This window comes from Protopterus annectens, chromosome 4.part0 (genome assembly GCF_019279795.1).
Source record: "Protopterus annectens isolate FY-2018-M chromosome 4.part0, PAN1.0, whole genome shotgun sequence".
NCBI classification, from domain to species: domain Eukaryota; kingdom Metazoa; phylum Chordata; order Ceratodontiformes; family Protopteridae; genus Protopterus; species Protopterus annectens.
In genome coordinates, this window is record NC_056733.1 from 1240294651 (window position 1) to 1240321586 (window position 26936).

A 26936-nucleotide genomic window follows, 5' to 3' on the forward strand; every position below is an offset into this window, starting at 1 on the left:
GGAAATGTAGTTATGAGATAGGTATAAAGAGATAGAGGATGTAGAGGTAACGTCTTTTATAGATGTTAGTAGGCAGGTCATTTAGTCATTGGGAAATATATTATCAACCTGCATTGATGACTGGTAAATGTTGTGGGGTCAGTAATGATTCCAGATAATTGTTTTATTTCTTTCAATAATAATTCAGGATTTGGAAACAGAGTATTGTGCATGTTTCTCAAGCACTAATAGTTTCAATTCTGGATTTGCCATTAATGTAAGGGATTGTAAGTAGCATGTTAGATTCATGTTAAAATTGTATGTTCCTGCATAACATTTCTGGTAAGTTAAATGTCAATAATATTGAGTAAATATAATTCTACAGTTTTACCAGAACAAATTAATGAAATCTGGTTTTGAAACAGTAATAAAATAAAATCAGTGATGATTAAAATGGAATTTTTAGTTTCTGAAAGCTGTAAAACAACCTCCTTGATAAGAGAATAAAAAACATTTCAGTTTTCTGAGTATTATGTTGTGCCATATATAGATTCATAGACCATTACTAGGCTAACAATCCAGGAGGCCATTCAAATCTTAGCCAAGTTTTCTTGAAAAGATAATATTGTCCTGTATCCGATTATGACATTGAGAGCCAGTTGTTTATAAGCTACATCTGTCCATAAGGGACATGAGTGCCAGGCCCAGTGTAAATTTCCCATTGCTCATCCACTTTTCTAGACTGCACTTAAACTGGGTAATAAATAAACTCAGCTTCACATGGATGGAAAGCCTGTTGCATAGGATGTGCAGTCTCTGGGACCCATATTTTTCTCAGCAGCATGTTCTGTTTAAGTTGTTGTTGTCTTTCGTCTTTTCCCAGTTAGGGGTCGCCTCAGCGGAACTCCAGTCTGCTAATGATTGGCAGTAGATTTTGATGAACACCGAGGTGCCAGCTTGATGTTCAACCTTCAACGAAGGCACGCTCATTTACGCATGTCTTTTGAACAGCCACCCAACCACAGGGAGGACATGCAGACTCCGCACAGAAGGCTGCCCGCATTCCAGCCGAGAATCGAATGAAAGAACCTCTAGCTGTGAGGCAACAATGCTACCACTGTAAGTCAAAGACAAAATTCAGGTCCCTAGACTTTCTGTTTCAGGTACCTTTTGACTTACTGAGGTTTGGCTTTATTGACCTGAAATGGTCCATTGAAATGACTTAAAAAGAAATAAGTCATGGGCATTCAGAATCGCCATATAGCTGAAACACCTGATGTTCATAAGGGTCATTTGCATATATCCCATGTGCCTCTGATACAGGAGGTTTGAGAGGCCACTCAGTGGAAGTTCTAGCTTGGCTGGAGTTTTCATTTAGTTTGTACCTTTTGACTTACAAATATGTAGGAATATGTATATATATGCATGGAAACACCAAACAATAACACAAAGGACAACTGGAAAACTTAAAATGAAACCATGGCAGGATGGTATGTATCTCTGAAAAAAAAAAAAAAATATATATATATATATGTGTGTGTGTGTGTTTGATACTGGTTAAAGCATAAAAGAACAAGAAAATTTGGAGGTACTGGGAAGTGGATCAAGTAAGGAAATAAGGTTCTGAAAGAATAGGCTCTTATGTTGACAGTATTTTGTTTTGGATTTTTCTTATGAATGATTTTAGGTGTGTGATATGATGTATTTTACGTTCAATATATGTTAATAAATGTTAGTCCTGTTTAATGGTATCTGAGCTATAAATTCCACAAAAATATAAATTAGTGACAGTGGAGTAATTGTTGTAGTTGAAACTCTTCTCTAGTTCCAATGGAGATAGAAAATACATAGAATTCCTGAAAAAAATGAGTTGTTAGGCTGTTAGTGGAAAAAAGTCTGGGAACCAGACTACGTACACTATAGAAACACAAATAGTTTGTCAGTAAATACCTGTATTGAAAATAAATACGCATTTAGTTGCACTTTCTTTGTACATACTGGCTTGTCAAAGTGTAGCACGAGTACTTTACTTGACACTTTATTTAACAGTAGTATACCAAAAATCATAATACTGAATGCAAAATCTGGAAATCTCAAAATATTGAAAACTTACAAGATTAAATTGAAAATACTAATGACATGCATCTGATGACTACATACACTGCACCAGTATACATACAGGCAGTCAATGAAGAATATTACTCACCTGTTAATGAAACTCGGAAACGGTAACATGGGACCTGTAGTAGTGAAGTCCTGCTCTCTATACAAGTAGGGGAGGAGGTATTTTGATTTCAACATTTAACATTTCAGCATGTTGACATTTCAACAGTGTACACACAGTATTATGACATTCAGTATATTGCTTTTCAGTAACTTGACATTAATATGTATCACATGTGTATGAGGTATAATGATTTAAAATACCTTGGACAGTTGTCAGTGGCTTCATTAACTTAGTGGAAAAGCAGCAGTAGCAGAGATTTTGAGGAGCCAAGTTCATGTCCTTGCTGAAGCACACACTTCTCTTGGCATATGCTCCTAGACTTTGACCAAGGCATTCGCATCCTAATTTTCATAATTGATTAAGCAGAAAATATGAAGCCTGGTTGAAAGAAAATGTCTCTTCCCTTTGTCATTTTCCCCTATTTAACCATACAGAAGAGGCCATTAAATTCATCTCCAGAGAAGGCACAGGTGAATAAGATATATCTGGTTTGAGCATGCATTATGCTAAATAGAAGCCTGCATATAAAATTAAAAGTGCAATGTGGAAGTTTACCAGTGCAATTATGGGAGAAGGCATTGACAAGCCATCTTTATGGAACTTAAGACCCCAGCTGAAGAAAGTGAGCCAAAACAACATCAAGTCATGATCTCAAGAGGTACAATTTTTGAAATCCTTCATTTAATGCAATAGCATTCTCAGAATAGCATGTGATACATATTCAGAGGAGAAAGAATTGCCCTAAGCAATCAGTCTGGTTGGAGGTGCAGAACACCAGAACACCATATAATTTATTGCATCATGGATAGGGTATCTCCAGTGCAATTTCCATTATCTTGACTACAACAGGGATAGGGTGCATAGAACGTGGATGCAATCCACTACTAGCAAGCTGTGTCATTTAACAGTCAATCTACACAACTAAAGAAGTACAGATCAGCTGATGTGGGAAGACACAATAAATGATTTACTATGGTTAACAGGAAAGTGAAGGGGCTTGATGAATTCTCACCTGCTACATATGTAAGACAAAAAACATGGCAGTATCACATGGAATATGATGAAGGACCGGGCAACTGTAACAATGGTCTTTCCATCATTGCTTCACCTGGAAAGGGCAAGTGCTTTGGACTGCAACAAATCTGGAAGTCTGTTTAAGGTTATAGTCAGATAATGAGGAAAAATTAAAGTGGTAGCTACTTCTAGAAGTGACAGAGGCATTGGAAAATCAGCAAGAAGCTGGTGGCTGAAGAGTATGCCAGGAGAGGATTACTCCACATTGAGACAGAGGCAGATGGGCAAACAGACTTGGGCAGCTATGCAAGTAAAAAAGAAAGGAGATGATTAAATTATTGTTGGAAAATGAATGTAGCCCTGCGTCCAAGGCTGTAATGCTCAGCAGTATGTGAGCAGGTTGAAGGGGAAAGCATCCAGGGAAATACCACTGAAGGTGGAGAGCAGCTTGGGAGTAACAGACAAGGACAGATCAAAGCTGAATGGCATAGAACACTAAGGAACATATGGGGCAATGTGGACTCTTTGGCAAAAGTCCAAGAAGTAGAGCATGACAGTGAAGAGGAAAGGGTATGAAGGAAGGGATAATGGAGTAAAGTGAGAAATAGAAGATTACTTAAGCATGAAAAGGAGGAAGGTAGTCCACTGGAAAAGTGGATGAAGATGACTCAGTGAGCAGTTATGTACCAGCAGCTGTCAAATATATTCACTGCTGGATGGGTTGGACAGTTATATTATTGCAGCCTCTCACGCCTGAGGAATATAGGTTTGTAACTACACTGTAGGTACTGGGAAAAATGGCAAGCTGGAGGAAGTTAACAAGATGACAGTAGAGTAGAGTATTGTAATTTAATGGGCTAGTGAGGGAACTATAAGCAATGGCGGATTATAATAGGGGTGAAATGGTCAGTCACCAAGGCACCCACTGCTTTGGGGGGGGAGACATGGTGAGACATCAAAACAAGTACACCTATTGCATAATGCTGCAGAATAAAACATTAAAATATCTATTTTTCCAGTATGTTTTATTCCCATGCGTACATTAGGTTCTACCCCAGCAGTACAGCCAAAAGTGGCACAGGAAGTAGTACTAGAACCATGGATCCACATGAACTGAAAATGCTAGATTCTAGTGGCACAGGAAGTAGTACTAGAACCATGGATCCACAGGAACTGAAAATGCTGGATTCTACCACCCCTATACCAAAAGAGCAGCGTGCCTGCTACTTGAATGGTTTCACTATATCGAACATCTACTTTGCACATGTCTAGAGAAAAAAGGAAAATAAAGGATTTATTTTATTTGATCTGCAGAGATCTCTGTAAGGTGTGTGTGTGTGTCTTTGTGAAATGAACCACTTAGAAAGCACTGTCTGGTTAATTGACTTGCTAAGAGTCACAAAGTAGAATCAAACCATGTACCCTTAACTACACAAAATGGATCATGAAGAGCTTGGAACCTTAATCCTCCATACCAATTGCCAGACCTTCAGAATTTTTTTTATTTATTTAGTTTTTATTTACTTATTTGACACTTGTTTACCAGGAAAGTCTAACTGGGTAAGAAACCCATTTTCATCTGAGGCTCAGGGAGAAAAGCTTCAATACAAAGAAAACAGAAAATAACTTTTTACATAATAAACAATAGTATGCAAAAACAATGTAAAGAGAAACAGAAAACTAACTTTTACATAGTAAACAACAGAATTCAAAACCAGCATACTAAAGGAGCTCCAAAGATCCATATATGTACATTTGTAAGCAAGATTAAGAAGCATAATAAATATAAGCAACACCAAAAACCCACAGTAAAAACCACGATCCACACTGTTTGATGAATCCAAGAACCGAATGTTCTTTAATGCAAATAATTCCTGTACAATCAATGGTTGAGCGCTTTCATGTAAATAATACACTTCATCAGAACAAAATAGAAAGCTGAAGAAACATTTTTAACAAAAAAAGACCGCCAAAATTAATTGGTAAATGCAACGCCCATTCATTTTTTAAAAAGACAGTATACAAATGCACTAATAAAAGCTCATAAATACAATCAACCCCTAAATAGGTCAACAATTCCTATTCATGTAGTTTAAAATTTATGAAACAATTAAAAACAACATACCCCAACCAAAGATATTTAATAAAGTTGGAGAAAGGGTATCCAACTGAGTTGATCAAGGATGTGACACAGTATGTGGTACAAGAGTGGGGAAAGAAGTATATCCCACTATTAGGAAAGGGATCTGTCCCACTTGGCAAGGTTGCATCAGACAACAGTAGAAGTGACGGGCAATATTCCAAATTTTTCATCCTTAAATATGGTAAACATGTTGGTTATGTTAAAGATATTGTCACAGCTAATTGGAACATTATTACTAGTGATGAGACCATTAAAGAATATGTTTGTGATAGGCCATCATTTGTGTACAAAACAGGGCCTAATATTAAAAATCTTATTGAACTGAAGGCCAACAAGCAAGTTTTGAACAACAACACCAAAAGTGGTGGAACAAAGAAATGTGGTCGTTGGTCCCAATGTGCCTTTATATTTGAGGATGATTGTTGTACTCTCAAAAACGTAAACAGGAATAAAATTAGGTTTATCAATGGGAATTGCCAGTCTAGTCACTTGGTCTATTTAGCAATGTGTTGCACATGTCCCTGTTTTTATGTTGGAAAAACTGACAGGCAACTAAAAAATAGGATATATGACCATACATATTGTATGAGGAAAAAAGATGTTAACAACGCTTTATTTCGACACATTAACAACAGCAACACTTGCGTGAGGTTTAAATTTGCAATTTTGGAAATTGTAAGAGCAAACCCTAGAGGTGGTGATATTAAGAGTATTGTGGGAGAGAAGGAAATCAAATGGCAACTCAAGTTGAATGCAGCTAGTTTTCCTGGTCTCAACGAGATGATTCCCACTAAGCCATTGATTAGGAATGTTTGAGGTTTATAGGTTTACAGGTTTCTTCACAAAAAATCATACTCCAACTTTATTAAATATCTTTGGTTGGGGTAAAACACAATTCAACATTTCTGGAAACAAGAATTATTGGAAGAAAAAATAGGTTGTATTGTTACATTGGAGTATAGGTTTATGTTATTATTATGTATGTAACTGTTTTTGAAGTATTTTTCATATCAGTTTTGGTTTGTGTTCTTATTTTTCCCTCACTGCTGTTTTTTCTGCACAGGAATGTTGCATTATTGTTGAACGTTTTGAAATATATTGACGTGGCATATTTTTATTTATATTGTCACAGATTAAGTTTTAGAATGTTGTTTTTAATTGTTTCATAAATTTTAAACTACATGAATAGGAATTGTTGACCTATTTAGGGGTTGATTGTATTTATGAGCTTTTATTAGTGCATTTGTATACTGTCTTTTTAAAAAATGAATGGGCGTTGTATTTACCAATTAATTTTGGCGGACTTTTTTTGTTAATAATGTTTCTTCAGCTTTCTATTTTGTTCTGATGAAGTGTATTATTTACATGAAAGCGCTCAACCATTGATTGTACAGGAATTATTTGCATTAAAGAACATTCGGTTCTTGGATTCATCAAACAGTGTGGATCGTGGTTTTTACTGTGGGTTTTTGGTGTTGCTTATATTTATGTGTTGTACCCTCAGTTAACTTTTTAAGAAGCATAATAGTCATGGTAGCACTTTACATAGATAATAAATACCATATTTGCATACATACATATTTTGATGGAAGTAAAGCGAAGTGTGGAAAATAAGCTATTTATGTTAAGAGGCAAAAATTACCTCATTAAAGGGTTACATAGAAAGGTTTTCTAAAAACAAAGAGAAACTGCATAATTGGTCTAATTAACAGGCAAGTTGTACAGAGATCAATATTAGTAAAAAGTAGTAGTGGGAAAAATATTCCTTGGGATTCAATAAACTGTGTAGTCTTCGCGCAAAGCCTACATGAAGTTTGCATGCTTGCAAGGCAGTGTGTGGCAAGCAGTGGCATGCAGTGCATATTAATTACACATGGCCAAATTTAAGCCAGGTTTCATGGCTGGCAGCAGTGTTGCTGGCCAAGAAACTGTAAGAAAATGCATAAATCAATTCTGCCTACGGTACGTGTATTTGCACAGAATGGCACAAGGATCACCAGGGCCTCACAGATAGCTGTTAATCTGTTAATACAACACATCTGCGCAAAGGCCAATATAATGAGGGGACAATAATATAGAAATAGAGACATATTTGACAGAGATGTCACATAGAAATGTGTTAGAGTGAAACATTCTCAACCTGTTAGAGCAAAACATCTGGACAAAGCCATAAATAATTGGGGGACAAAGGCCTAAAACTAGGGACAGAATTTTAACATTGGTCTTCCAAACTTAAAAAGATGAAGGAATAATGGGTTGTACAGTACCACGAACTTTCTGAAGAGCATGAAGTTTGAAATTGAAATGTCTGTCATTAGTTTCTGACTTTAATCTGCAATGGCATGTCAATGATTTGCCAGAAAACCAAAATGTTATGAGTAAAAGATAAAAATATGAGACAAAAATTGGACATTCTGCACAAACCAGGATAGTTGAGATATATGAACTGAAATATATGTAATATTGACTCACATCAGTCCTAAGATAATCCCAGTGATATGTTAGACAGCCACAAATTTGATAAGGAAAGCATCAGGGCATTCTAGGAATATCTGGACAGGTGAGATGTATGAATATGAAGTATTTCATCCAACCACAGTACAGGACAGTGTACCTACAGTGCAGAATATTATAATATCCCATTCTTGGCACTATGTACTGAAGCTTTGTAAATGATCTGTAACGGAATATGGACTGCTATGTAAAATGAATACTCAGGGAAAGTGTGTGTATTAAATAGGGACACACACACATGAATTGTAGGAATGAATACAGGGAAAAAGTACAGGTGAAACTACCTAATGTACAGCAGAGGAGGGCATGTCAATGGAAGACACCAATCACATATCTATATGGCGCAGTAGGGACTGTACAGTGAAAAAGTGTTTTATATGTCTCAGATGACACTTTATAGCTGATAACATCAGCAGTGTCTGTGAGGAGAATATAACAGTGCCCACATGCAGGTGTAAAATGCTCTCTGTAATGTCAAGCAACAGCTCACACACACGTGCACACACACAATTGACTACAGTGATAATAGAACCCCTACCTATCTAAGTATACAGACTACAGAACCTAGTACTTTATGCAAGCACCACAGCTCAAGTCCAACTTAGAGTGTCTCAGACAACACTTCATAGCTGATGACATAAGCAGTGTTTGTTGAAGAGAATATAACAGTGTCCCACATGCTAGTGTAAAATGGTCAATGTAATGTCAAGCAAAAGCTCACAAACACACACACACACACACACACACACACACACACACACACACACACACACACACACACACACACACACACACACACTTGACTGCAGTGAGAACAGAACCCCTACATATCTAAGTACAGAAACTACCGAACACAGTACTTTACACAAAAGCCATGGCACAATTCTGACTTTTATAAGCGTGCAGGTGAACTTATAGTAGATAACTTCAGCAGGCCATGTGGGAGGCAACATTTTGGTAGGCCTGCATAGGCTAATAACTTCATACGTTCATAGGAGGTTATTATCTTAATGGTCCTATGGTGTTTAGAAGCCTAGCTTTGTAAAAACACAAGTGCCCTTATTGAGCATAGTCAGACAGTCATTGTTATCAGAGTGATTTTGTGAGCAGCACCAACTGGACCTGTCCATGAGAGACATATGTGCCACCCAGAGGTGACTTTATAATCACCCAATCAGTAGTCAAGATTGCACTAGATCATGGTCATTGAGGAGTACTGCTTTACATGCAGAGGGTGCCACTTACACAGGAGTGTGAGTCATTGTGGGATATAACCATCTCCCTAGCATGTTCTGTTTATGTCACAGGCTAGGTTGAGAAACCTGCACCAACTTATTCTTGCCCAATTTGATTTCCAGATGTCCACCATTTCCAGTAGGGCAGGGTCTGAGACTGCTCTGTAAGGCAGGCATAGGTCACCTCTCAGCTGCCTGCATGATACTGAGTACAGTGACAGGTCTTTCACTTATTCCATGTATATTGTGTTTGAAGGCCCTGGAGTCTCCCAAGCATAACCATGTGTCTTCTCCAGTTGCTGCAGGTGTCTGGTGAGTTACAGACAGAAGGGAGCATTGCACTCAACTAGTGGTCTTATAAGGGTAGAGTACAACAGAGGTATAATCATCCTGGTCTTGGATGTGATGTCCATATGTATGCTGTGGACAGTGCAGAATGTGAGTGTTACCAGTATGGATACACAGTGATGAAAGTATAGATTGCTATCAATATGTGTTCTCAAGTCTCACAACACTGTATTTGAGCTTAATGGGATGCTTTGTATATCATAATTAGCAGGGGTACTTCATTGCCAAAGGGAACAATGAGACACTGTATGCTTTAAGTTTCAGTCCATGAGTCTGGCAACAATCATTTGTGTGTGGCAGCCCCTTCTGTAATATGTCAGCATCTCTGGGGGACACTGTATTAGTGCATCCAGTTACCAGTCATCTGCATACTTAGTAAACTACAGGCCATCTACCATTGCCTGCACTTCGGAGATGTAGTTTGCAAACATCTGAGGGCCCAGCAGAGATCCTTGTGGTATTCTACTGGCAAGTGGCTAGTGATGGAGGTGCAGTCCCCAACTTTGAGATTGTGTGTTCTGTCAATGAGACAGTTGCCTATCCATCTTCTAATGTATGGCTTAATTTCCACATGGGAGATCTTCACTATGAGGCATGAGTGGTGGATAGTGTCAAAGGCCTTGGATAACTGATCATAGGCAGTATGTCCTGTTATCCCTCATCCAGGGGTCAGCATCCAAGAAATCCACAAGTTTCAATAAGCAAGATTTACCCCTGACAAAAACTGAATCTGGTCAAGTGTGTTGAAGGTCACCTATGTCCCTGTGGATATGATCCATGCCAATTCCTTCCTTAGCCTTGCAGATAAGGCTTTTTAGGCATATGTTTCAATAGTTGTAGTTCTGCACTTTACGAGACTGAAGTACATTGGATAGCATACAACATTTGATATTACATTTTGTACTGTGGTTGATATATGTGTAGAAAAAATACTGAGACACCAGGGTTGCAGTGCTTGAGAGAGTGACAACAAGGATGTACTGTAAATGTGACATATTGTTAAAAAGGACCCTCAGATTGTAATGTTTCCACATGTAATTTCATGTCATACACAGGGAATGAACAGTAACCAGCAGTAATTTAGCATAATGTGTACATTTCCATAGTATGGCAAACTGGATTTGTGTGACAGTTACCAAAGTGCATACACATGCGAGATACATGTGTTTGCATGTAGCCAAGCAGTGCAGAATCTTGAGCCATATTACTAAAATCTGACAGTACTGAGTCTATGAAATACACCTGCAGCTTAACTGACTCTGTGACTGCATGTGTTAATGCATTGATACATTTGTTGTTGGGGACAGATGGTACTGAGTTTGAATACATGTGTATATAATACTTTTAAATACATTACTTCCATTCACTGTTGTTGTACGTTGGTGCCTTATGTGCACATTTATGCAAAAAAGGATTAAGAAGATGAAATGGAGTAGATATAACAGTGGTGAAATTGGGAGCAAGCAGGTCAAAGGGAAAGCAGGGCAGGAATGTGCAGGAGGAAGGTAGGAAAGAACTATAGCTATCCATTTGTTTAAACGTGTAAAGTGAACATATGTAGAAAATATTAATTGAATTTGGATTGTCACCTCCAGAGAGAGGGATGACTGCAACACAACCATGTTGTATAGCTAATTGGACCAAATCAAGTGTGTCAAGAAGACACGTGTGCAAAATGGAGAGCTATGTATGGGGCAATGTGTTTTTTTGTGCAACAGGTGTCTATTTATTTATTTAATTTTTGGGGAGTGAGCTAGAGGAATGTTGGGGAAGAGATGTAGGTATGTCTGAGTCAGGTAAGTTGGATAGGTGAGGAAGCAATTTCAGACAAACAAGAGAAACAAGACAAGAGACATGGATGGTGATTGACACAAAATATTGGGGGACATCATGATTGGGGTGAAGGTGAGGACATCCCAAACCTGCAGTCATCAAGCTAGGTGACAGTGAGAATCGAATCCTCACTCACTGGACTGTCATCACTGTCACCTCACTCTGCTGCTGGTTGGAGTGCTTGATGTCTCCTTCTCCTCCTTCTAGTACTATGCAAAATGAGGGATAGCAGCCTCTCCACCTGGTATAGGTGTGCACCAGTGGTGTGATGAAGAACCCTAATCACTATACCTGGCAACTTGGTGCATGTGACAAAATTACCACCTCCACCACTGCTCCCAGAGGGTACCACTGTACCAGCCCCAGAACAGGACTACCTGATGGTGCAAGTGCAGAGGCAGCAGAGGCAATGCTGCCAGGTTGGCTTCCAGACATGCTGGGCATCAGTGTTGGAGCTGGTGGAGGGTGGACAGGCACATCCAGTGGGACAGGCCTACCCCTCTGTTAGTGATGTGGTACACATGGGTGACATGGACACATTTTGACAACACATAATAAAATTAAAAAAATAAAATAAAAAAATAAAATAAAATAAAAATTCTTTGCAATAAAATAGAATAAAAATAAAATTAAAACAAGTATTTATAAAATAAAATAAAATAAAAATGACACAAAAATATTTTTAAGAAATAATATGAAATAATGTAATCCATGACATATGCATATATTGCGCAAATGCATGTTCCAGTTATACAGATTACAGTTTACAGCAGGACATTTGTGCCACTGCTATAGATGTTTTACTTTAATTTAAGTATTATTGAAGAATTAATATTATTGTATAGGTGGGAAGTATGGTTTTTGAACACACAACCTCTGACTAAAGTCTAATATTGTACTTTTGGTTTGTCCTACAGACTAATGCATGCATACTTGCTTTTACAGTTCAGATATGGATATTCAATTTGATACAACTCTGTAAAATACCAAAAAAGCTATCTTTAACTTTTAATAATACAATAACAGTACTCTTCTGCTACATACATACCACATGCTTCTTTCATCCTCACCAATCTAGCCCTGTGGGTTCAGACATTGCACTAACAGTCACTGGCAGCTGTGGAAAAAAAAACAGAACAGAACAGAAGACCATTATGAATACCAGTCTTGCCTATATTCAGCTTTCTATGTCTTACAAGTACTCTCTGTAGATTATACTTACACAGGTGGAGGAAGTCCTGAGTCCTAAATTCCTCAATCCAAAGGTTGATCCCTCTTCCTCCTCCAGGCGAGTGTTTTCCTCTTACTCCTCCATAGGTCATTTATTTATTTTATGTATTTAACATTTGTTGATGAGGAAAGTCTGATTCTGTCAGGAACTCATTTTCAGTGGAGGCTGTAATGTCATTATAATGATGCCTATATTGCTCTCCAGTGTGTGGGATACCAGTAGCAATGGATATAGCCGAGGATAAACTACCCCATGCCTCAGACTTATACTGGGAGCCAGAACAGTTCCCCTCTAGAAATCTGTTGCTGTAGTTCTTAAATAGGAGTCCAAAAAAATCTTGGGATTCCTGGACACCACGTTCTGTACCCTAAACCTGGCACCTTCCCCACAAATGCCTGCCATGTCTGCCACAGATCTAGATCGACGGAGACTGATGCTATCCCACCAATTCCAGTTATTGCATTTACTGTCGGTGTGCACACTGAAAGTGTTGTGCTCCACTTACCATCGAACAGACACATTGTTTGGCTATGCGCAACCTTGACCAACTCGTTTGTGTGATGGTAAGTGGAGAGCAGCAGCGAGGCATTACATTATTGCAATTACAATTCCAAGGTTATTGGATGTTAAGCAAATGTGAAGGCCATGTCAGTCCAGACACCAGAATTACACTTAATATACTACACTGTATACCCACAGTCATACATCCAATAAGACATGTGATTATGCATAAATAAATAAATAAATAACTGGCACAATACTACTGTGTCAGCCCTCATACATACGATTACTATCAGCTCCACTATATCAAGTGTTATAAGTGAAAGTGACTATAATGGGAAGTGGGACAACAGTAAAAGTGTATGGAATATCCTGTGTTTGAACTCAGGACCATGTGTATGGCAGTCCTCCACTTACAACAAAGAAAAAAGAGCCAGCACACAGTAATTCCAGTGTAGCCTTCTGGCAAAGGAATAATTTATTCCATGAAGACTAAATAAAAATTAACCCAGTGGGGTCATACCGATTTCGGCATAAGCATTCTTCAGCAACCACACACAAAAAAATCCAGTAAAGGCTATACATTCACATATATTTATATTCAGTGTAATTCCCCCTCTAGTGGATCAAAAATACATTACAAAACTAAATCACAAAAATAATATATTACAAAATCTTGGAATATCCAAGAAATATATAGAAAATATATCCCAATGTATACAGAAATCCAATGGTAACTATATAAATGATGATCCATTGCAGAATACTTCAAAAGTGATCATTTAACCCAGGTAAAAATAGAGCTCCCAATTTAACAATCCACATTTTTTCTTTGTTAACAATTCATGTAACACATGAACCTCATTGCTCTTGAACCACTTAAACCTTTTGGCACAAGAAAGCTGAAATAACACTTGTCTATCTTTCAGTTCATTGCTATAGAATGCAATGCAATGTCATGACAGTGAAAAAAGGTTGCATACCCTGTACTAGAACTCAGGACCATCTGTACTGCAGGTGTACACTTACACTTGCTGCCACAGGACTAGACACATGACAATCCCTGTTTTACTAATCATTCTTAAGGTCTCGCTGTTAACCACCATGCAATGCTGCTTAACAGGCTTGAGCGATGCCCAGTAGCATTGTCACCTCCAGGCAAGAGGTTCTCTGGTTAAATTCTCAGCTGGAATTCCTTCTGTGCAGACCTTGCATGTCCTCCCTGCATTCGTGTGGGTTTTCTCCGGGTGCTCCGGTTTCCTCCCACATCACAAAGACATGCACCTGGAGTATTTCTCCCTGGGCCTTCGCTGAAAAGTGGCTTCATTCCAAGTCAGACTTTCTCAGTAAACTTCTTCTTCTTTTACATGTTCCCTCTAGGGGTTGGCACAGCAGATTATCTGTTTTCATTTCTTCCTATCCTCTGCATCTTGTTCTGTCACACCCACCACCTGCACATCCTCTCCCACCATATCCATAAACCTTATCTTAGGCCTTTCTCTTTTCCTCTTAACTGGCAGCTCCATCCTTAGCATCCTTTTCTCAATATACCCAGCATCCCTCATCAGCACATGTCCAAACCAATGCAATCTCTCCTCTCCTCTCTGGTTTTGTCTCCAAACCATCCATCCTGAGCTGATCCTCTAATATACTGATTCCTAATCCTGTCCATCCTCATCATACCCAATGCAAATCTTAACATCTTTACCTCTGCAACCTCCAGCTCTGAATCCTGCCTTTTTGTCAGTGCCACCATCTCCAACCCATATAACATAGATGGTCTCACTACCCTCTTGTAGACCTTCTTGTTCACTTTTGCGGGTACCAGTCTGTCACAAATCACTCCTGATACTCTTCTCCACCCACTACACCCTGCCTGTTCTCTCTTCTTCATCTCTTTTCTACACTCACCATTACTCAGAACTGTTGATCCCAAGTATTTAAACTCATCCACCTTCACCAACTTTACTCCCTGCATGCCCACTATTCCTCTATCCTCCCTCTCATTCACACACATATATTCTGTCTTAGTCCTGCTGACCTTCATTCCTCTCCTCTCCTCTCTAGAGCATATCTCCACCTATCCAGGGTCTCCTCAACTTGTTCTCTACTCTCACTACATATCACAATGTCATCTGCAAACATCATAGTCCACAGGGACTCTTTTCTGATCTCATCTGTCAACCTGTCCATTACCACTGCAAATAAGAAAGGGCTCAGAGCTGATCCTTGATGTAATCCCACCTCCACCTTAAATGCATCTATCACTCCTACTGCAGACCTCACCACTGTCTCACACTACCCTCGTACATATCCTGTAACACTCTTGCATACTTCTCTGCCACTCCTGACTTCCTCATATAATACTACAACTTCTCTCTAGGCACCCTATCATATGCTTTCTCTAAGTCTACAAAGACACAATGCAAGTCCTTCTGACCTTCTCCATACTTCTCCATCAACACTCTCAGAGCAAAATTTGCATCTGTAGTGCTCTTTACTGGAATGAAACCATACTGCTGATCTCTAATCATCATGTCCCTTCTTAATCTAGCTTCCTCTACTCTTTCCCATAACTTCATGATGTGACTGATCAGTTTTATCCCTCTGTAGTTACTACAGGTTTGCACATCGTGCTTATTCTTAAAAATCAGTACCAAAATTCTTCTTCTCCACTCCTCAGGCATCTTTTCACTTTCCAAGATTTCATTACACAATCTGGTTAAAAACTCTACAGCCATCCTTTCCAGTCTTCATTCTCTTCATAGATGTCCTTACCTCCTCCTTGCTAATCCATTGCACTTCCTGATCCACTATCCCCACATCATCCAACTTTCTTTCTCTCTCATTCTTTTCATTCATCAGCCCCTCAAAGTACTCTTTCCATCTGCGCAATATACTCTCCTCACTTGTGAGTACGTTTCCCTCATTATCCTTTATCATCCTTACCTGCTGCATATCTTTCCCAGCTTGGTCCTTCTGTCTAGCCAATCGCTACAAATTTTTTCTCCCACCTTAGTGTCCAACTTTGCACACAACTCCCACATACCTTATCCTTAGCCTTCACCACCTCTCTCTTTACCATACACCACATCTACTTATACTCTTGACTACTTTCTTCATTTCTCTGACAATCCCACTTCTTCTTCACCAACCTCTTTCTTGGTATACTCTCCTATACTCTCCTGTACTTCCTCATTCCACCACCAGGTCTCTCTGTCCTCCTTCCTCTGTCCATATGTCACACCAAGCATCTTTCTAGCTGTCTCCCTTACCAGCTCTGCTATAGTTATCCAGCTATTCAGTAAGTCCTCATTCCCACTCAGGGCCTGGCTTAACTCTTCAACAAACTCTACCTCACAATCACCCTTTTTCAACTTCCACCATTTGATCCTTGGCACTGCCCTCACACTCCTTCTCCTCTTCTTGATCACCAACATCATCTTACAGACCCCCATCCTATGCTGCCTAACTACACTTTCTCCTGCCACCACGTTACAGTCTCCATTCTCCTTCAGACTGTCCCTCCTACATAGGATATAATCCACCTGTGTTCATCTTCCTCCTCTCTTGTATGTCACCCTGTGCTCCTCCCTCTTCTTAAAATATGTATTCATCACAGCCATGTCCATCCTTTTTGCAAAATCCATTACCATCTGACCTTCTGCATTCCTCTTCTTAACACCATACCTACCCATCACTTCCTCATCTCCTCTGCTCCCTTCACCAACATGCCCAATTGAAATCGACTCCAGTCACCATAGGTTCATCCATCCATTGGTCAAGATTCCTCTTGAACAAGGCCAGGAGATGAAGTCTCATCAGAGGTCAAAGATATGAGCAGGCTGTTATAACTGGATAGCAACTCAGTCGCACAGGCACAGATGAGACAAACTTATTTGAACTGGTTTTTTTGAGTTTTCTCCCTTTCTCCAGCTGCTGCAAGTGTCGGTCAGATACATTCTAGAAGTGGGCATTGTCAATGATCATTGGCGTGATGAGTGATGAATCTTGGGAGATTGATGAGTGATTGATGTGAATGTGATGACCTTCATGATGGGGTGGGCAAGGAGAGGAATTCTAAAAACTAAATTAGCAATATGTCTCAATGAACTACTAGACTGGCATGGAGGTCCCAAATAACTACTAACTTCTTCTGTGTTCTTCAGGTCCCAATAACTTCTTCCCTTCAAAGATTAAGCATTTATATGGGGTACCTATGGGTAACCTTATTTCCGATTGGGACTATGCATCTGGGCATTTAACTCGTTAGTTCTTTCCTGGCTCTGGCATATCCTTTTGTGACCGGCCGGGATGAAGGAGACTCTTGTGTTTTGTGTTTTCAAATACGTACACTGTCATCCAGTCATCTGCAAACTTTGCTTGCACTTCCCTGTGTTTAAGTAGATGCCAAAGAAAGGAGCCCCAACTGTGTGGCTGTGGGACACCCCTCTGTGGGACAATTCTGTGACAGGCTTTGAGTCTGACATGGCCCTGTGCAAACACTGACCCTGTGGGTTCTTGGCCCTAGGCAGCATCTGCAAACCCATATGGGTTTTGTGTTGAAGTTTTCAAGTTGATGAGTTTTAATGATACCCGAGTGAGAGGTATTGTATCAAAGCCTTCGCCAGGTCTAGGTAGGCTGTATGGACTGCCTTTCCTCTTCAATGGCCTTTTTTTGAAAGTCAGTCAAAAAGTTTAGAAAGCATGATCTACCTTTGACAAATCCCAAATGGGTTGGACTCAAGGAAGCAAAGTGTATGAGTTTTATTTAATTTTATTTATGATCCTCCATGATCCATGAGATAAAGCTACAGATAAGGCTTGTCAAGCTAATGGGACGGTAATTTCAGGGGTGGAGGCCTTTTGGGGAGTGGGACCACACGCTGCTCGCCACCGCCACCCTGCGTATGAGAGGAAGAGACTAAGATTAAACAGCTGTTGTCCTTGTGGGTGGTTTAATTTCCGTGAGTTCATGCACACAGCCGGGGGGGACATCCATCCCATGGATGCTGTGTTCTTTGCTTTGGAGAGCAATTCTCACTGGGTGATTATAGATGCCCACTGTCTCATCATTGGGTACACTCACCACCACTTCATCCAACTCTCTCTGAATCTTTTTCATTCTCATCCATCTCACACCCAACTTGCAAAGCATATGCACTAACAACATTCATCATCACACCATCATTTTCCAGCTTCATAAACATCATTCTTTCTGACACTCTTTTCACCTCCAAAACACTCTTGGCATACTGTTCCTTCAGGATAACCCCTGCCCCATTTCTCCTCCCATCCACACCATGATAGAACAATTTTAACCCACTTCCAATACACCTGGGCTTACACCCTTCCTTCTGCTCTCTTGCATGTACAATATATCAACCTTCTTTCTCTCCATCATATCAGCTAGCTCTCTCCCTATACCAGTCATGCTGCCAACATTCAAAGTTCCTGCCCTCACTACCACACTCCTAACCTTCCTCATCTTTTCCTGCCTTTGGACATGACTCCCCCTCTTTTTTCCTTTCTCCTTTGTCCAACAGTAGCCCAATTTCCACCAACACCCTGTTGGCTAACAGTAATGGTGGTGGTTGTTGTTAACCCAGGCCTCGACCAACCTGGTATGGAAATCTATATTGTTGTCTACACATGTCATTTGGCAAAAGTTTGTCAAAGGATGCCCTTCCTTACGTAACCCTCCGCATTTATCTGGGCTTGGGACCAGCATGAAGAAGTGCACTTGCTTGTGCATCCCCAGTACCTTTCCCAGTAAACAAACGTTAAATAAATAAAATAAACAAAAATAGATAAATTGAATGTATCCGGTTTCTATTTTTTGTCTGTCTGGGTCCTGGCTGCTTCCTGGGGGTCCAGTTGTCCAGTTTGCAAACTGCCATGCTTTGTACAAATGAGATAAGCACAGCCAAACCTGGCATTTACTTCCTCTGTTCCTGTCATTGCACTAAACACCTCATCAAGCAAACACTGCCCACCCCCCCAAAAAAAATTTAGACAAAAACAGAAAAGGAGAAAAAGAAAAAAAGAGGGCAAGTACTTGAAATGATGAAAATCAGTTTTTGACATACACAAAAGAAAATGATGGCTCACATTCGATATGTTTACATAGATCTGGATTTGAACTCTCACTCCACTGTACCTTCAGAACACAGCATAGGGGCCTTACCCTCCTTGCCACTCAAACAGTTTTGCAGCAAATAACTGAACCCAATCTCACGCTACTAACAGCAACAGCATCTACAGTGATATCAAGCCATAGAAATGTTATTTGTACATTTGTTATTTTTGGACGTAGTGCATATAGTGATCATACAACCTGTCATGATTACTGCTTGCAGATATACAGCTTTGTCTTACATTTCTATGTTTGTTATCCTTTCTTTCTTTATCTGTGTTTAAATTACCTGTTTAACTGTCGTAGGCTACACACTCAAGTGTGATAGCCATTTCTGTGCATTTAAAGTGCTTTTTTATTGTATCTGCTTTATTTTCTGAAAAAAAAAAAAATATATATATATATATATATATATATATATATATATATATATATATATACCTGTTTTCCCACCTTTCTAAGCTAGTATAGTCCAGTTTTCAGGTTAGCACTGAATTCAGGATAGTGTTACAAGTTTGTGTTTGGCCATACCTTACTTGGATAGAAGGAAGATTCTCTGTTCACTGTGAGAGAGGGAGCTTTGAGCAGCCTATCTGTCCCTGGAGGAGTGGTTTCAGCCCAGAAAGTAGTAGTTTATTTGCCATTTTGGGCTAATTTCTATCACTTTCATTTCCCTGCTATAAAACCTGCATTTGCTTGGTTTTGCGTGCCGGGCAGCACTGGTTAGCTGGGGTATAACTATTCCTGGCTCCACAAAGTCTACTCTTCAATTTTTCCCTTGGAAGTAGACAAACTTTCAACTTAAGCAGTCAAACCATTCACTTCTCATCCCAGCACTTGCTCAAAACTCATAGTAAGCACTAATAAACCTTAGCACTGGACCCCCCATACTGTAGAGAAGGACGAGGCTCTCTATTTGACCTTACAAGCTAATCAGTAAAACAGTTCACTGTACCTATCCAAGCATGTCCAAAGGGCAGTTTCTGGTGTACTCTCCGGTCCAACTGGTCAATCTGGGCATTTTGAGGCAATGTTAAAATTGCCTAATGTACACAGACAACCATCTCCTCCTTCCACCAAACACTAATACATGCCAGAGATGCAATCATACAGCCAAACTGGAGGCTAAGCTCTCTCAACCCAAGACTGGGCCAGGCAGTCAAGAAGAGAACGGAATTACTGGCATCACACCACCAGTCTCACATAGACCTATGAAACCAGCACTGGCAAAAAACACACATAAATACATGAAAACATACTCGGAGGCTATAAACAAAAATCTGCAAAAGCAACAGAGACATCCAAAGCAGACATGCAAGCAACCTCCACCCTCCCCAACACAAATCATGAAACACATACTTCACAAAGCCAGTGTGCCATGCAATCACAGCCCTTAAGGCAAAATAACATACCCAACACACTAGTAATAGGTGACTCTATAGTCAGGCACACTGACATCCCACTCACTAGGCTGAATAAGGAGAAGGTTACTGTTAGCTGCCTCTCGGGTGCCAGGATCCGCCACATAACACAAGCACTCAGGTCACTCCAGAACAAGTACAAATATGACTCTGTCATTGTCCATGTTGGTGTGAATGACCTGAGCCGTACCTCCCTGGACTACATGAAAAGAGACATGGAGGAGCTCTCTGATCACGTAGCCCAGGTCAGTATGACCCTGACCCTGAGTAGCATCCTGCCCTCACCAAGAATGATACCACGGTATAGAGAAAGAATTATCAATTTCAACAATTGGCTAAGCTTCTGGTGTCATTCAAAGGAATCCAGAGTCTGTCAGCCTGGGATGACATGCTCAACAAGCCACGCTACTTCACTAGAGACGTCGTGCACTTGTCACCCTTAGGCTTTTGAATACTGGCCAAGGCTCTTGCCACCCCCATAGTGCCTTTTTTAGGCAAGGCTCAAAAGACAAACCCACCGCTGTAAATAGAACAAAACACAAAACTGAGGGTAATGCTACTCAATGCCAGACGTCTAAACATCAAAATGAACGCACTCGAGGCACTCCTCAGTATGGAGAAAATCAATATATGTGCAGTAACAGAAACCTGGTTTATGGCTCCAGAGAGCACCCTAGCACTACCAGGCTACAACTCATACCATACATTTCGGCCACAAAACCCGGACCGAAACACAAAAGGCAGGGGAGTATCCATATTCATCAAGGATACCCACAACTCTAGGTTAGTGGCACAGTACATGCTTCAGAGATCATCCAAGTGCAACTAACAATGGGCAAAACTGCTATTAAAATTATAGCTTGCTACAGATCACCCACCATGTCCCAGGACCCCCACTCTACATTCTTCAAAACACTGAGAAACATAAATGTCCTACAAAACACACTGATATTAGGTGATTTCAATTACCCAAACATTAACTTGGAGAACTACTCAAGTACATACTCCCTTGCTCAACATTTCCTAGAATTTATAAACTCAAACACCCTGAATCAACTGGTCAACACCCCCACCAGAGGTGACAACATATTGGACCTGGTCATCACCAACATGGGCGACTGGTGTTCCACACTGGAGGTCAATCCCTCGCTGTTTAGATCTGAGCATAAACTAATCACTCTGGATATCCACCCCCAGTCAAAGAAACCACCGTGAAAAACTTTTCAAAGCAAACTTCATGTTACTTAAGACCGAGGTGGGAAGTTTCAAAGCCCTCATGCTAAAGGATAATGCTGTGCAAGCTGAAAAATCCTTTACTAATGCACTCTATAGGCACCTATAAGAATGCATGGATCGTGCTATCCCAAACAAAACCAAGACTCACTCCTCCAAGAAAAGGAAACCAGTCTGGTGGACCCCTGCCATAAGCAAGCTATACAATAGAAGGAGGAAACTAGTACAGAAAAGAGTAAAATCCCAAAAAGGGAAGACATCCCTGATCAGTATCAGCAAGAAACTATGTTCCCTCATAAAATTATCCAAGGTTAGCTTCAAAAGAAAAATTGCCAAGGACTCCAAAGATAACCACAAGGCATTATTTAGCTATGTCAAGAATCTAAGTGGCAATCCTCAGATCTGCTTGGAGTTAGTGCAGAATTGCACAAAATACACTGAACCGACCGAAATAGCCAACATACTGGAAGACAGGTTCAGTGCAAATGTCACCCCCCTCTCACCCTCAAAAGGGCCTATAACTATACCAGAAGAATGTAGTGCTCCTGAAATCACAGACACTCAGGTTAAAATAGCCCTCTCCAAAGCCAAAAACACAGCATCAATGGGACCGGACGGTGTCCCAGGCTGCGTCCTACATGAGCTCAAAGATGAACTAACCCCTCACCTAAACACACTGTTTAAACTCAGCCTCTACACAGGCTACATGCCCACAGAGTGGTGCACAGCAATAATTATTCTGCTTCACAAAGGTGGAGTCACAACGGACCCCTGGAACTATCGCCCATTAAGCTTGACTAGCTTGGTCTGCAAAGCTATGGCACTCGTCATCATGGATCTCATTAACAGAGACATTGGGAACCTCCATACACTGGACCCTACCCAGTTCAGCTTTGTTAAGGGCAGATCATGCCTCCTAAACCTGGTGGACTTCTTTGAGACAGTTACCAAGGCTATGGACAAGGGAAAGGTCATCCACACAGCCTACCTAGACTTCGCAAAGGCCTTCAACACCATTCTCCACTCAGTTATTATAGACAAGCTCATCAGCCTGAACATAAACCCCTACATCATGAGATGGGCTGCCAGTTGGCTCATGGACAGAACCCACATAGTAAAAGTTGTGGGAGCTAGGTCTAACTCTAAATCGGTTACAAGTGGCATTCCCCAGGAATCAGTCCTAGGACCTCTCCTGTTTGGCATATACTTTTCAGAGGTACAGGCAAGCACAGGAGGACTATGGCTGACCAAGTTCACAGACAACTGCAAACTAGGGGCTATAAATTACTCTCCGGCTGACACAGACATCCTCCAAAAGGGTCTCACTGAGACAGATACCTGGTGTCAAAACCATGGCCTCAAGCTAAATGCCAAGAAGTGCATAGTGATCCCCTTTGGAAAAAACAAAGTACCCACAAACTACCACATAGGTGGTAGCCCCCTAAATATGGAAGACATAATAAGGGATCTGGGGACCCAAGTATATCGTAACCACTCCTTTGATAATCACATTGCCAAAGTGGTTAGAAAATCCTTCTATGTGACTCACCCAATCACAAAACGGTTTGCATCCAGCTCAAAAGAGGTCATCAGGCCCCTCTATGCATCACTCGTCAGACCCATCATAGAGTACAATGCCCCATTTGGGATGTACCTTACAAGACACCTGCAACAACTGGAACGACCACAGAAGTACCTCACCAAAAGTATCACAGGCCTCAAACAGATGCCCTATGCAGCTCGACTGAAGAAACTCCAACTGTACTCGGTTGCATACCGCCTACTCAGAGGTGCTCTCTGCCTGACATACAGTGCCGTGTCCAACCCAGAATTGGTGGACATGCTCCACCTAAAGAAAACCATATCCCTTTGAGCCACATACTCCAGGGATCTAAATCTCACCACAACAATAAATAGGACATGCTGGAAGGATAGATTCCTGTCCAAGAGACTTCCCATGCTCTGGAACAAGATTCCAGTCTACAGTAGGCAGAGCTCCTCGCTAACCTTCTTCAAGAGAAACCTTGATGAGTGGATGGGAAATAGTTTATCCCAGGGATCACTTCAATAGCTCTGCTGGACAGAGGCACTGGGAACTAATCTAAGGGGGTGGTGAAAGCCAACACATTCCAACTAGGCTTATAAATGCCTTTGGGCAGATAGCCTAGTACCTACCTATGAACCTATGAACCTAATCTGAGACATACAGTGTGTACGTCATTATATATCATTGGCCTTAAAATGTGTGAGGATATTAAGTGGAAGTAATATCATATGCAGTTGCCAACAAAAGAAGGGCAGGTTGGATGTTAAAGAACACAACCTGTGAATTGTGTGCTCCTTATTTACATTTCCAACCTTACATCTAACACTTTGTAGATCTAACCTGACATACCCAGTGGAAGTAAGGCAGCCTGTGGTGCTGCTGTGTTTTCCTTCTCCCAACCACTAATAATTCATAGTTGCAATCTATTAAAAACAAACGCTGAGGGAGTGACTGCACTATATTTACATCTCCTACACAGATACAAGTATATGGGATTCAGCAATTCTAATAAGTTCACACCTCCTTTGCATCTTCACTGGGATAACAGCCAGAATGTTCACCATATAAAAAGGCTACTATGTAGCAAGCAAACTGATGGAGCGGAGACTTGTTTATGTTGGGAAGACTGCACATAAGCTATTTCTTCAGGATATACCAAACCAATAAGTATACTTTTTGCAATTGATTTGCACTGTACTGCATTTATATATTTGATTCATTGAATATTGCTGGCCTCTGTCCTCTGCATTCTGTCTGCATTATTTGCTTTTTCCACACTCCCACCCAAGTGATGTTGTACTCATAAACTTTGTGGCTTTGGAATTACACAACCCTGCTGTAAAATTGATTTTTGTCACCCATCCCATTCCCCCTCTCATTTTCTCACTCAGCTGAGTACTGTGAGATCATTTGGGAAGGACTAACCCCTTGCTTCTTTGATTTTGGATACTCCTCCCTGTCCCACTTCACCAGCTCAGTCTACTGAGTACGGAGAGAGTATTCGGCAAAGGCCAATCTCCTTAGTTTCTTAATATTAAACTATCTTCTGTTTCCTCCATCTCCACCTTAAAAAAATTACACTTAATTCAGCAGCATTTACTGTTAGTGTTCTTCCTACTTTATTACCTTATTTTGCTGTGTACTCTTACGTGTTCAAGAGCTTTTATTCTGCTGCATTTATTACTGCTTGTTAGCAGCCTGATTAAATGTATCTGTTATTCAAAGCATCTTTGTTTTGGTTTTAGAATTTGTACTTTAAGCCAGTTACTTTACATTTAAGAAGGTTTTTGTGGTCTACACTCTTGTGGACAAACCCTTATCAAAACCCACTCTCCACTATGTCTGGACAATTACCATCAGTTTCTCCTGCCAGCCTGGTCAACATGGGCATACTGAGACAGTGCAGCAATTGCCTCATGTTTACTGACAGCCCTCTTCTCCTAGCACATAATTCATCTACTTGTGAGAAATGCATCTACATCAGTAACCTTGAATCCATGCTCTCTCATGCCACAGTCAGTACTCCTGACAAAGAGGAGATTGCCAGCACAAACACCACACCACTCATGTCACATAGCCAAGCACAACACACACTTAAACATGAATTAGCTGACCTGTTAGGAAGCGATGAGTTGTCAACACTTTCTAATTAAAGGCCAGGTCTTCTCTTGGCCCCGTGAGAAGTTTCCTTCTAAAAGAAACTCTTCTTATAAACCCCTGATTTCCTCCTCACATCTTATTTCTCCGCCATCTTAATTAGTACTACAGCTACTACAGCTATTCCTCCACCTTGCCGAGTCGTTGTTGAAGCTCAAATACATGCAGAAAACAACGTCAACATGGATGTACAGCCCTCTCTGGATATACCTCCAGGCCACAAGGCGAATGATGTCCGGAGGAAACAGCTCTCGATAGATCCATTTGTCGTCTCAACAGAAGAAGTATTTGGCCTGGGTGATCCCCAGAGCCGTCAGCAAAGGAAGAGAACAGAAGATTCACAACAACAAACGAGGAAGGTATTGAGAGACTTGGAGTTGTTTTTAACATCTCTAGTATTATTGAACCCCTGATGAATTTATCACTAAAAAAAGGGGTTGTTGGGTTTATACCCTCCAGTTGCAAAGATATCACCGATATCATTGCTGATCAAAAGTACATGCTATATGATATAATGTAATGTTAATGTCATTGATAAGGAATTGTGAATTATTTTTATTTTTTGGTGATAACCCTTGGTTTTTTAGGGAGGTCCCAAAAAATCTCAAAAAACACATGAGAATCTCCTCTAAGACCCATAGTATCTCTAGTAGAGGATGGCTGACTGAACCTTCAAATGATGTTGGCATGGATTTTATTAGGGCCATATTGGTTCAGAACAAGCTACCATGCAACATAATCACCAGGTGCATGTCTCTTCTTGAAATTGTTCTTGAGAATAATGTCCTGGTGTTGGCACATTGGGAAGATGCACATGTTTTCAATGCCAATTCTGAGTTCACGAAACACCTTAAATATTTCAATAGATTTGTAGATGATGTTGAACAATTGTTGGCTTTTGTAACTTATTTGAACGAGACAACAGATTTTCTTTGTTTTGATTGTTCCCACTCTGTTAAAGAAATTGAATTTCATCGAACAGCATGCATCCTAGGCATGTTCATAGAAACAGCAAAATTTTGTTTCTAGAGGTTTGTACCAAACACAGGTCCAAACACAGGTTCATTTCAATGGGTGACCAACTTAGAGTGGATGTAGGAGCCCCATTGATTAATAGACCACATCCCCATTTGTATCCCAACAAGACTAGTAACAAAACTACCACCAACAGGATTGTCATTCCCTTTACCAATAGATGAAAAGGATTAAGAACTTGTAGATGAGAGACCAGCCGTTGTTTGCTACAATAAATATGTTATCCCTTAATAGGTTACTTTGTTATGATAGGGGACATCAGAATGTTAGGACTTTAAACAGGACAGGCACATTTGCCTGCAATTCATGCAATCAATGTAAATACAGTTTTTACGCTTGACTGTAAATCTGTCAATCTGTTTATATTATTGCTGGAATGAGCT